The sequence below is a fragment of the Oreochromis aureus genome, linkage group 4 (genome assembly GCF_013358895.1).
Source record: "Oreochromis aureus strain Israel breed Guangdong linkage group 4, ZZ_aureus, whole genome shotgun sequence".
In the NCBI taxonomy this organism is placed as follows: Eukaryota; Metazoa; Chordata; class Actinopteri; order Cichliformes; family Cichlidae; genus Oreochromis; species Oreochromis aureus.
Genome location: NC_052945.1, coordinates 7239322 through 7252490, shown reverse-complemented (window position 1 = coordinate 7252490; position 13169 = coordinate 7239322). Strand labels below are relative to the sequence as shown.

The 13169-nt window shown below is 39.3% G+C and overlaps 1 non-coding gene across 1 annotated transcript; it reads left to right on the top strand.

Moving 5' to 3' along the window:
- The first annotated feature begins 12724 nt into the window (after positions 1 to 12724).
- trnai-aau lies at positions 12725 to 12798 on the top strand. The gene has a single exon. It is a non-coding gene; the product is annotated as a tRNA-Ile (tRNA).
- Positions 12799 to 13169: the final 371 nt, after the last annotated feature.

Here is a 13169-nt window from a genome sequence, read left to right as displayed (position 1 = left end):
CATACAGGGTATTTAAGGGATTATTTTAAATAGTAACTTTCTCTTTCTGTTTTTTCTCTTTAAATTCCACAGTTATGTCACTAAATTATGGGTTTTTTTTCTTTTGGGGCTGTTCATGGCAATTTTAAAAAATACTTTGGCTAATGTTAGATTTTAGTGTTAACCAGCAATGGTTGTGACTCATGATTTCTAGCACAGCACAGTCATAGACTTGCAGTAGTAACTTTCTGTGAATTCACATTCCATCCATCTGTTCTCTACCACTTATCCTTATCAGGCTAGAGTATCCATGCTACCACAGGGCGAGAAGCAGGGTACACTGTGGACAGATGGCCAGTCTGTTGCAAGAGTAACACAGAGAGACAGACAACCATTTACACATTAACACCTATGGGCCGCGCATAGACTCAACCCACTAACTCTTTTGGACTGTTGGATGGAGCCACAGAGAAGATGCAAACTCGACACAGAAAGGCCAGATGGTGGAGTGGAACGTGCTGTGAGGCAACACACATATTATCCACGTTTTCGTGATCGATTTCATTTGCCACCAATCTTTTGGGAATTTTTAACGGAAAGATTTTATAACTTTTGACTGTAGTACCAAGAAATCCTAGACTGTGTATAAAAGACTGGTGTAGCCACTGTGATGCTACCTGTTTGTTAGTGAGGTCCTGTTGTTGGCAAATGTGAAACATTTTACTTTTTCTGCAATGGCAGAATCAAGTGAAATTGTTAATCTAATCTGCCAAAACAAATGACATTCCCATTATTCTCAGCCGTACTGCAGTTGAACCTGGTCCCAATCTTCAAAGCAACTATTCCAAAGACAAACAAGACTGCAAATTTATTGTTTATTGCAGTAATTCTGGTGTGGTCTCAAACCCCCATTTCCCCTCGTGTGACTGTAGCATTATCGTGCCTGGAATCAGAATTTAGCTCAAAGTAAACTGGGCATAAGGAGGCATAAACAGCATGGTCATACACATACATCAAGTGTCTGTAGTAAAGAGTCTTTTGTGACCACTTTCAGGTGTGCATTTGCAATTTGCACCATGAAGCAGAAACGCCGCCGTCTCTGTCTGTGGGGATCTTTGTCGGAGGGCTCTGAATGACTCAGCCTTGGTGTTGTGGATCATCACTTGTCATGAGAGCTACCACCAAGACATCAAACAGAAGTCTTCATAGTGAAAGAGCCATTAGTCTCCAAGGCTGACCAAAGCGCCTGCTGTCAGGAGCGTGGCCAGGAAAATGTCTTTTTTTTCTTCCTAACAGTCACAGGGTTACGCATTGTAAATCTGCTCACTGGGGTCAGACTGTCAATGTGGAGTTGTAATGTGCTGAGGTGTGTGAAGAAGACCTTCCTGCTGCATAAATGACCCAAACTGTTGCTTGTGTCAGTGTTGCCTAAATTACAATGCACTGAGTTTTTAGACCACACCATGCAAATTTCTTTTGTGAGGAAAGAAAAGATGAGAGGTAAGTGTGTTAGCGTAACTATTAGCCTAAAAATCCGTCATCAGTATTATATGAATAATGAGATTAAAACACACTTACCTAGCATGTTTTGGTTCCTCCAACTGGTCCGTCGGGTTATTGTCTCCCCAGAAACACTTCCCTTGCGCTTTTAGAAATCTTTTTTTTCCTATTTCCGTTTTTCCCTGTTTCCGTTGTGTTTTGTGTGCTTTTGCAGCGTTTTTCTTATTGCTGGTGTTTTCTTAACTTGCAGTCCATTTGGCCTGTCAGGGCTACCGTAGGGCATTCCCACTGGAAGAAATCCAGTACATATCAGAGCAGCACATATGGTCAGAATGCGACTTTTGTAGAACCATCTAAAAATAATAGCAGCTGTGCTGGAAGCAGTGCAGCTCACACAAATGACCTTGAAGGCGAGCTCAACCAAACTTAAAGGTACGATTTCTGATTTTCATGGACAGGGTTATGGAACTTTATGATAACACCATGTAAAGCAGCAGAATGGTTTTCACAGTCTTAATCTCAATCTTCTAGAATGACCATTCAGAACATCTACAGATGCTCGACTTTGGATAGTCCGTTTGACCCTTTGCTTGATTAAGTTGGATGGATAAAAAGTTCAAGTCCTCTTTTTTTAGATTTGTCTGACAGGGCTTCAACTCTCAAGTTCACAACTCTTTCATATCCAACCTCTAGGAACTATTTTATCTAAATATGCAGTTTGCTCTATGCGTATTATAAGTAGTGTCATGGCTCTGAATCCTCAACACATGTAGAATATATAAGGGAAATAAATACTGTCCTCTTTATTTTTTCTCATTACAGCGCTTAACAAATTTATTAGACCAACACCCAATTGACCTGCCCTAAATTAACAGGATAATAAAAACATTAATACCCCAGTACATGCAAGCTCTGTAATTGATATTTTAATGCTAAAATATAATTATTGTTTTTTAAATTTAATGTTTTTTTAAGGCAGAAAGAAATACTAAATAACATTCATATTTTTAACTTACAGCACTCCTTTGGTTGTAGTCCTGCTATACTTCTGGTCAAAAATGAATGATGCATTATAATAACATCACTGTTTACTGCTTTCCTGATATAGGATGCTTTAGAAGCTAAGAGCTTTGATGAAAAGGTTGTGACAGAGGCAGTGAGAGGAGTACTGGGTTGACTTGGGATGAAGAATAAAGGGATGCATGATAATCAAATGCTGTCTTTGTTTTTGTTACAGACACAGGGCAACATTTCTCAACAAGTCTCAGATCTTCAGCTATTTCAAAACTAGTTTAACCAATGAAACACAGGACATTAATGTGGGAACCCCTGTGCTCATTAAGTCCTCTTTAAAATGTCATTTAGCTTGTGGGAATTTTACTGAAAATGTTCAGGAATACTATGAATATATCCAGGCTTCAAACATGGAGATGATGGAGGAGTTTGTGTCAGAAGTAAATGAGGTACTTTTGGCTTTGCTGCCACCTGGCCCAGACCAGAACAGCCGCATTTACACACTCACACCCAGGCCTCCCTATTCCATCTTCCTAAATTCATGTCTGTCATTTTGCCCCATCAGGATATGCCAGGTCAGGGAAAACCTCAAGGGCAAAGTTCAGGAAACAATTAAGGAAAATAACTGCACGCCAGTTGAGTAAATTCCCATTCCATTTTGAATTTGTGTCTGTTTCTCACAAAGTCTCACTCGTTAAATCATTAACCTCGTGACTGGAGACCAATAAAGTAACACAATTGTATGTTAAAAATTTAGAACTGCTTTGCAAGTGACTATTACAGGACCTATTACGGAGAGTGAAATGAGAGAATAGCTCCCTGTAAATCAATCAGCGGTGGCATACTGGGTTTGTGGTCTGACCCTGAAGTGGATTTCACCTTTAGACATTATCTTCCCACTCTGGCCAGGCAAAATGCTTCCACAGCACTTTATTACTGGAACATGTCAGTAGCACTTAAATAAGATATATATCATGGATCTCTTATAACTTAACCACTATCTGTGTGCAGGATTGCAGTGTAACAGCAGAGCTTGACTCCTATAGAAATGCACTTTGGAGTCCAAATACATATGAAAACACTTTTTATTTAATAGCTTTTGAGCCTCATGTGTGTCTTTTGTCCAGAGTTTTTTTTTTTAACTTGGAGACTCCACTGGATGATATGGTAAATTACCATGAAACTTTGTACACACACTCGCAGTTCACAGACAAAACACAGACAAAACACACTGCTGTAACTATCCATGAACTGTGAACTCTAATAACACTCGGGTAATCATTTTACTTTTTCTTCTGACGCCATCATCAGGTCAAAATCTCTGTTTATCCAAATCCTTTCATTTATGCCCAAATATTAACCAACCATTCCCACCACTCTCATCTTTAAGTATCAGCAAGAGTTAACTCAAGATGCTGAAAATGCAAACGTTACCCATCAAACACCAGAACATTACTGTTATCATCGTGATCATGTTGATGCAATTTAGCTCGAAGTACATCATGCCTAAAAGGATGTACATACAGGAAGAGGCTGGCACCAATGCAGTGAGCAGAGACCATGTAATGTAAATTCAATTTAGCTTAAGCTTACCTAACCATAAGCTACATCTTTCTCTTTGTCTTGCTACTTCAAGAAATGGTGTGCAAGAAGTCACAGCTTTAAATTATGAATCCCAACTTTAACCTATTTTAGGCTCATTTTTACTTTCAAAGTCATGATGTTGAATTCATTGTTTGGTCAGTTCGCTTGTGCAAATCTGTCTGTGTGATGCTAGACTAGTGCAGGTATTACCTCTGCCTGCATGTACTACACAGGTAGCGCCCTCTTGTTAACATATGTAGACACAGACTCTCTATATTCTAATGTTTTATGTATCAAAATATAATTAAAAAGCTTCTTGTCTTTACCAGGTCTTAAAATTAGGTAGGCTTAAGCTGGGAGAAACAACAACACTTGACACACATTTTTTATATAGCAACAACTAAGGCAAAATGCAAAAGTGGGTGGGTAAACAGCTACGCAAACCCCATGATTCAAAAGTTTGCAGAACCTCCTTTTGCAATAACTCGAGGAAATTATTCTCAGTATGAATTTATCCATCTCTCCCATGTTTATGGAGAAGTTTTAGCCCACTTTTCTTTACAACACTGATTCAGTTTATTTACTTTTGACTCCAGAATTGACTTCAAATTGTTTGGACGTGGCCTTATAACCCTTCCCAGACTGATGAGGAAGACAATACTGAATTGTTTCTCCATTAGCAGTGTGTTAAACACACACCTGAATACAGAGGTATTTGGTGATAATCAAGTGTATGTGATTATTAGTACCTAGCTGCTATGGGCTTGATTTTTGTTAGATAAACAATACCACGGTGTAATATGTCATATGCCGTTGTATTTACTTGGTAATTAACAGAAGATTTAAAAAAAATCCTGATATATAAAACCTAGAAGAGGGTGTAGTTTCTTTTCTCCACTGCATTTTTCATTAGTGACAACGTGTCTGAAGCACATTGTGTCCATGCTGTGAAAAACCTCTTGACCAGATTCTCCTGACATTTTTCAGATTTCATGAGTGAAAACAATCATTTTTTACTGGATGTTGATTTCTGATCTTTAATCTTTTTCTTTATGGTCTTGGAAGGAAACCACGTGAAAGTATTTCATTCAGAATAACTGCTGTGGTTGGTTTTGTGTAGCCTGGCCTGCAGCTATCCAGACTGTGTTTGTGAGTCATAATAAGTTACATCATATTTATATCATTTTAGGTGTCACAAGAAAAAAATGTTAGAAACCATTTATCAAGAGCACAAATACACTGATGTGCTTATTTGCTGTGACACATGAACACATTAATAGGGGTTATTTAATAAATGGCAGGATCCATGAATTTAGTCTGGATTTTAAACAGTATTTAATCATGTGCAGCTATTTGACAGTTCAGCCATTGGTCTTTTTTCTGGGAAATAAAATCGTTGGCTGAGTGGAGAAAGCCTGAGGTGTATGGCTTGAATAACAAAAAAACATATAAGAACGTGAGGAGGTTATTGTAATGTGTAATGTGAAAAGAGGGATGCAGGGAAATGAAATAATGGAAAAAACAGGAACAGGAAAGAAAACCACGCCAATGAATACAGATTTAATGTTTAGAGCCGTGAATTATGACAAATAGACATATACATTACAGACACACACACACACACACACACACACACACACACACACACACACACACACACACACACACACACACACACACACACACACACAGTTTATTTTGTCTCTGTGCCGAGGATTTCCAGCACATTAGCAACCAGCCATGTCTGCCGTTTGAAGGAACACGACTTGAGAACACAAGGCCTTTGATCACTGCCAGTGAAACAGAAAGCATGATGGGGCTGAAATACAAGACTACCACACACCTAACACACACATGCAGAGAAACACAAACGCCTCTATCAGCCTTGCTGCTGTTCTTGCATGCAGTGGTTGAATCATATTAGGACGAAAAAACAAAATGCACACCCAGATCCGCATGCACAAAAACGGATTAAGTAATTAAAACTTTCATTACTCAATATTATTTCATTGTATTGAGCTGCTGTGGAAGAACACATTCTAGATGTAAGGGATTGGAGGAAGGTAGAGGAAGAGGATCAGGTTTTGTATTATTGCTATTCAATATCTTCCACCCAGCTAATCACATTAGTCTCTTTTTGGTGCCCTGCTGTCAATGCGCGTCCTTGGATTGCTCTCAGTCAACTAATCTCTTTTTACAACCACATCTATTGTTCGCTTTGCTCCTAGCACTTCTTTTCAGATTTTTTTTTTTCAGATTTCTTGACCGCTTCTGTCTCCTTTCATATGACGTCTACTTTCTCCCAGATGCTTAAGAAATCAGAAGGCCTTTATGATCCGAGGTTGCGCATAAAGGCACACAAAAAGGACATCATCCTCCCTTATTCATAGACTTCAAACCCCTCTTGTCCCATGACAAAGACACAACTTGTGCAGGGCAAGACATACACCTGATGGGAAACTATGCAGATTTTGTGCTGCTTTGATTTGTGCAAATAGAATAAACATAATTGCAATTCTCAGGTTTGAATACATTTGAATCTTAATTTGTGCACCATGATAATAACATTTCTGATCGATTCAGAGGAAACAGCAGGCTTAGGTATGGCGATGCTCGATGCAATCTCAAGGTGCGGAGAAGGTTTAACAATGCCATCAATATTCCATCACCATCACTTTGAGTGAAACAGCTCATCCATTTGGAGGATAATAGTGGTTAGCTGAAGCGTCACCATGAAGCAATTGAGAAAAGCAGCCAGATAAGAACCACCACTCTTTTTACAGTGGATCAGAGAAAGATCTTATCAGAGGCAATGTTTCACTTCCTACACGGGAGACGAGAAAGTGACAAGTAAAGAATTTGTGCTAATACGAGCCATTCAAAAGTGTTTAAGAAAACTAGTCTTTCATGTCATTTTGAGGACTAGCAAAATGATCAAAGCAGCATCTCATAAACAATAAAACATGACAATTAAATTTTAAGTACCCATGTGGAGTAATAAAAGGCAAGAGATGAGTATAATAAAATAGCATTACCCCTCTTATCCATGGCTAAATTCATCTCACTCTTCTTTTTCTCGCAGTCAAGTTTTAGAGTGGTTAAAGCCCTAAACACAAAATCATCATGCTAGACATTACAGTGAATTATTGGTGAAGAGGGGCAAATATTCGGTATGCAACCTAGTTTCCAGAAAAGCACGAATGCTGGCTAAAAATTTAATGAAAGAAAATGCTTGTATTTGTGAATTTTTATTGTAAGACAGTAAAGATATTAAATGTTAAAAATGAAATAAATGTTTTGAATTATGTAAGCTTAGTTTGAATATTTATACGACATTTAGTAATGCAGGGCAGATTTAAAAAGACAGCAAAAGACGGTTTTTAATTAAAAGAGACAAAACAACTGGGTGACTCTACATTTCGGTTAATTAGTAATGCCACTGGGTATGAAAAGAGTGTGGCTATAGGTACATAGCTCATAACTATACATCCTTCCATACATTTAATTTCACTTTTTCAAGTCAGGGTCACAGTTGGGCTGAAGCCTATCCCAGCTGTCATGAGGTAAAAGGCACTGTACACCCTGAAGAACTTACCAGTCTGTCACAGGTCCAGCACAAAGAGAGACACACAAACATTCACACTCACATTCAGACTTAAGGCCAATTTAGAATCACTAGTTAAGCCATCATGCACACCTTTGGACTGCAGAGAGCACAAGCAGACACATGTAGAACATGAGAACTCTACAAAGAAAGGCCCCAACTGGTCAGCGGATTAAAACCTCTGTGAGGCAAACACTGCACCACTGTACTGCTAGGGCTCGAAGCTTAAAAAATTGATACTAAATGAGAGGAAATGACTCGTTAAGATGGCCATCTTTTGCAGGGTTGTGTTAGTTTTCTGAGCCTGTGATCCTGCGCCTCGCAGCGTCTGGTTCCTGTTACACTGGGACCATTTGTACTTAGGGGTCACATGTTTTACAACTTGGTGCTTTCATGCTACTGCCTCCCCACACGATGACAGCAGGGGATCTGCAGGTGAATCTGAATGTGAACACGACCCGACCACCAGCCATGTCAAGACAGAGGGCACAGACAGGCCACGTTTTATACGACCGTCCGGGAACGCCGCACCTGCTCAATATCACTATTCTCCGTACAGTTCGTCTCTGTGAGGTTTATCAAGTATGAAACGACTGGTATTTGGTGGCCGAGTGTGTGTTGGGTCACTGTAAATACAGTGAACCATCTCAGAAGCAATATGACACTCACTCAGATGTTTTACTACACCTCTGCTGCATCCTCCGGCTGCCTGGAAATCCATCCACTCTGTCACGAAATAGAGGCTTTCAGGCAAGATATGGTCATCCAGCACATGTGAATCAGACTTATAAGAATGAGGGCACCATTGGGGCCCTTTTTCTGGGAAATGTTAAAAATAGCAACATCCAGCCAAAAAGTTGTAGTCACTCATTCTGACTAATTAATGCTGATGATTTATTCAGTTGAACAGTGCTTATCCAGTAACCGCAGGATTTCCTTCTGCTTTTTCCACGATGGAGGTCTACCCGTTTCTCTTCAAAAATATCCTATCCTGACCCAACAGATGTGTTTGGATTTTTTTATTGTTTAACTACACGAGTGTTTTGGTTCAGGCAACACATTTCACTTGTGTTTGCTCACTTCAGAACACCATCTTATCACACGCAGAAAAAGGGTTAACCTCTGGAAACCTGGCATGCAGTTGTATTTGGGGTAAATACACCATGCAATCTTTTCCACATTAGTATTCTGGTTTAAAAAGAAAAACTTCTAATAAAGCAATTCTTTAGAAAACACATAAACACTGATCTATACTGTTTCTCATTAGAAGAGATTTTTTAATGAGGCAGACCAGCCCTGCAACACCAGTTTTATTGTATAAAGTTAGAAAAAAGGACATGGTCTTAATGTCCACACATGCCATGGATAAGGAAGACCTTTGTGTTTTTTATTAGCAATCTATGACACAGGACAAAAACAGCATGATTACACTGTAATGCTAAAATAGATAAAAAAAATAAAATTTAAAAAAAGACATAACCTGGCCCTCACCATGCACCTTCCAAATGTCTCATTAGGGGATCTGACCATTTCTGCAACCTTCTGTATACTACAATCTGACATTTACACCCACTTCCTGGTGTGATTGTACAGCTGTGTGGAGGTGAGGAAAAAGCAAGGTTTTGACCTTCTCTCTCTACCTTTCTAACTTGTCATGTGGCTGTTTCTATAGTCAGAACTGTGCACAATATAAATTCTTTCTCCGAGGTATTATCTGAAACTATGCTATGAGATATGTTGTCCCATGGCTTAAAATAAAGTAACCTCTCTAAAATGAAAAGCTTTATGTGGTGTTGCTTTTCCGGTTTTCTGTTATCCACAGTTTATGTTTTGTTTGGTTGCATTTAGGCACAAAAGCTGCTTGGGTAATGATAAAAAGGTTGGCTAGGGCTAAATCCATCCTTTAAAAACACTTTAGAAACCTCACTTTCATTGTTTGCCCTATTCTGCCCCATTCACAGGTGATAAAACAAGCTCACATTTCACATGTAACTCTTCACACGACCTGCAGGTCGCAAATCCAGCATGTACGAATTACACATAGTGCCATTTTGGCTGTAGATCAAAAGTTAAGGGATCAACAGTTCATCCTGATGGGTGAACTGCCGAGTCGATGCCTGTATGAAACTTTATGCCAGTCCATTTATACCAACTCTTGCATGGCTAATTAGTCAGATGCACAATTACATTCATATGCATAAGTCATTATGAGAACAATAGATTAGCTCAGATTTGCAGCTGATACTTGTTCAGAGTGTTTTGCAATATGTGTTTGTGCAATTTAACAGTTAATCATCAACAAATTAATCAGTAGCTACTTTGTTAATGAGCCTTTACGTCCTGCTTAATTTTATGTGTTCCTTGGAAACTGTTCAGGAATTTGTCTAATTTATTGTAAACTTGTTTGCTGCTAAATCAAGATCAGGTTTTTTTTTCATGTTTGCCTCCAACTTGCTGGCGGCAGGTCATCTTTCCTGTTCCTTCACTATGGAATGTATATGGCTGAAAACACGGCTTTGAACGTCCAGGCACAACAGATGAGCAGGAAACTCTAAGATGAAAAGTCTTGAATTTTGACTCTCTGCTTTGATTTTGGGCAGCGCTGGTGTGTTTCCAATGAATTGGCCTTGAGATGAGAAAGAAAAATCTGGCTTTGTAAAAATGCATTGTAAACATGAGTCACTGAAGCACATTTCCCAGGGGGACAGTTTCTTTCACAAACATACACTCAGACAAAAAGGAAGTAACAGGAGAAAGTAGGATTCATCGTGCTCTGTGGATAAAAATGCAGCTGAAGTCATTAATCACACACTCACTGTAATTAGAAGAGGAGAAAATTTATGCCTAAGTAAATCACTTAGCACTGCTCAGAGGGAAAAAGAACTGTTAAAAACCTCAGCCTTGTGTCTTAAAATGCATAAAACAGCCTGTAAATGAGTGCAAGATCTGGTACTGCTTTTTTTTTTTTTTTTTTTTTTCAAAATACGTACAGTCACAGCAAAAAAAAAATCGAGGCATTTGTTTATGCACAGGTCTCTTAAGGTTCTGGCACAGCATTTCAATCAGACTGAGGTCTGGACTTCGACTGAGTCATTGCAAAAGGTTGATTCTTCTCTGTTTCAGCCATTCTGTTGGAGATTTGCTGCTGTGCTTGGGGTCACAGTTCTGTTGCATTATCTAATTATGGCCAAGATTTAGCTGTTGGACAGGTGGCCTCACATTTGACTCTAGGATATTTTAGTATACAGAGGAGTTCATGGTCAATGCCTGCAACGTGCCCGAGTCCTGTGTCTGCAAAATAAGCCCAAATCAGCACCCCTCTATCCCCATGTTTGACAATTGATATAAGCTGTTTGAGCTCATATGCTTTGTTTGGCTTTCACCAAATTTGGTGCCGTGTATTATGGCCAAAAATCTCCACTTTGGACTTGTCTGTCTAAAGGACACTGTCCAAAAGTCTTGTGATTTGTTCAGAGAATGAAGCTTATTCTAGACAACCCTTACAAACAAGACACCCATGTTCAGTCTTTTTCTAACTGGACCGTGATAAACTTTAACATGCTCACAGAGGCCTGTAGAGCCCAAGATGCAGCTCTTGGATTGTTTGCAGTTTCTCTGAAGATTGACTCAGTCTCACCTTGGGGTGAATTTTTTGGGGCATGCACTCCTGCAAAGATTGGCAGCTGTCTTGAACATTTTCCACTTGTGAATAATCTTTCTTACTGTAGAATAATAGACTTTAAATTGGTTGGAAATTATGTTACAACCCTACAATCGTTAACATCCCTCCACTTTGCCATTGTATTAACAAACATCTGAATGCTCCAGACCAGCAAACTGTGAAAACGGCCACTTTTATAGAAGTGGTCTCACTTGCTCGTTATCAGTTAATTAATTGCATTTGATTATAAACAGCTGGCTGCTACTTACCCTAATAATTCCTATGGAAGGAGTGAGGGTGTTATGGTTGTTACTTGATGTGTAAAACCTCAGAAGTGACATGGGCATACTGACTTTTTACCAAGCTACTGGGAAGAAGAACCCTTATATTTAAAACATTTATTTCTGCTTGTAACAGACCACAAATTGTGAGATGAAATATTCAGTTGAAATTTACAGTATCTGTTTTACATAAATATATTTGAAATATGGGAACACTTTTGTAAGAAAACCTCTCTATTTCATGAAATAATACCACAGCATGGTGCGTTAAACGCTAAAGGATCCGTTTTTATTCTTTGCTTTGAACCTTTGATATTAAGTTAACCAGGGAGAAAAAAATACACACACACACACCATCTATATGACAGCCTAAAGACAGCCTGTCAGGAGGAAAGAGTATACTCTCTTACAGCTCTGGCTCAGCTCCAGTCTTCAGCGTGTACTTTTTGTGGTTTCATATTTGCAAACGATTTGTGAAGGGTGAAAGCGCCTCCTCCTCTGTGTTGAATCTCATCTATAATTCTTGTTTTTAGATCTGTAACCAGTCACAGGTGATGTACTATCCCCTACTTGGCAGCCAGTTAAAAACATGTGGCGTCCACTCTCCCGACTCCGTATGGCTCCCCCAGCATGTTTCCCAATGCATGCTGAGACATAACTTTATACAGTGGCCCTCCAACTCTTACATCAGCCCCGAAGTGTCACCTCAACGGCAAACAGATAAGAAATCAGTGTGGTTAAACATCACACAGGGGTCATCCCGTCTTTAGACTCAACAGGAGAGGCTCTTGTCTCGACTAGACTTATCTTTGTCTAAACACCACAACATCTGTATGTTATATCCACACCAGTATGCAAGAAATCAAATCCATTCCCTCAGTTTACATCGTTCCTTCAGATCTTATGCCATGTTTTTGACAAAGCAGTATTAACCTTAACACTACTTTCCCCACATTTCTGCAATCAGGTAGTGAACAACAGGCAAGTATTGATAGAATATGTGAATATTTTTAAGGCAAAAAACCTTTCCATTATGTTTACGTTTGAACAGAATAAGTTCAGCACACATGAATATCTGGCACACAGACAGTACGCAAGGTAGGCCGGTTAGCTCAGTTGGTTAGAGCGTGGTGCTAATAACGCCAAGGTCGCGGGTTCGATCCCCGTACGGGCCACGAGCTGTTTTGGGAGGGGAAAGCATGATCAGAAGGTCAGGGGTTCAAACTCACTAAATGGCTACCCTGAGTTACCTCTGAGCAAGGTACTGTCCCTACATGCTGCTTCGATGACTGAATGGGTTAAATGCAAAGAGTAAGTATAGGGGAAAAAAAAAAAAGACTGAGTGAATCTGAGACCATTTCATCATTGGAGATGATTTCAAAAATAAAAGGGGTTTGTCTAAGAATACATTTATAAATAAAGGTTAGCCAATGTGGCTACAAGTGTACAAAGATGGTGACCAAACAATGGTGATTACACCCACAGATGTATTTTTCTATGATTGGGTGAAGACCAAACAGTAGCATCTAGGGCACAAAATTGCCAA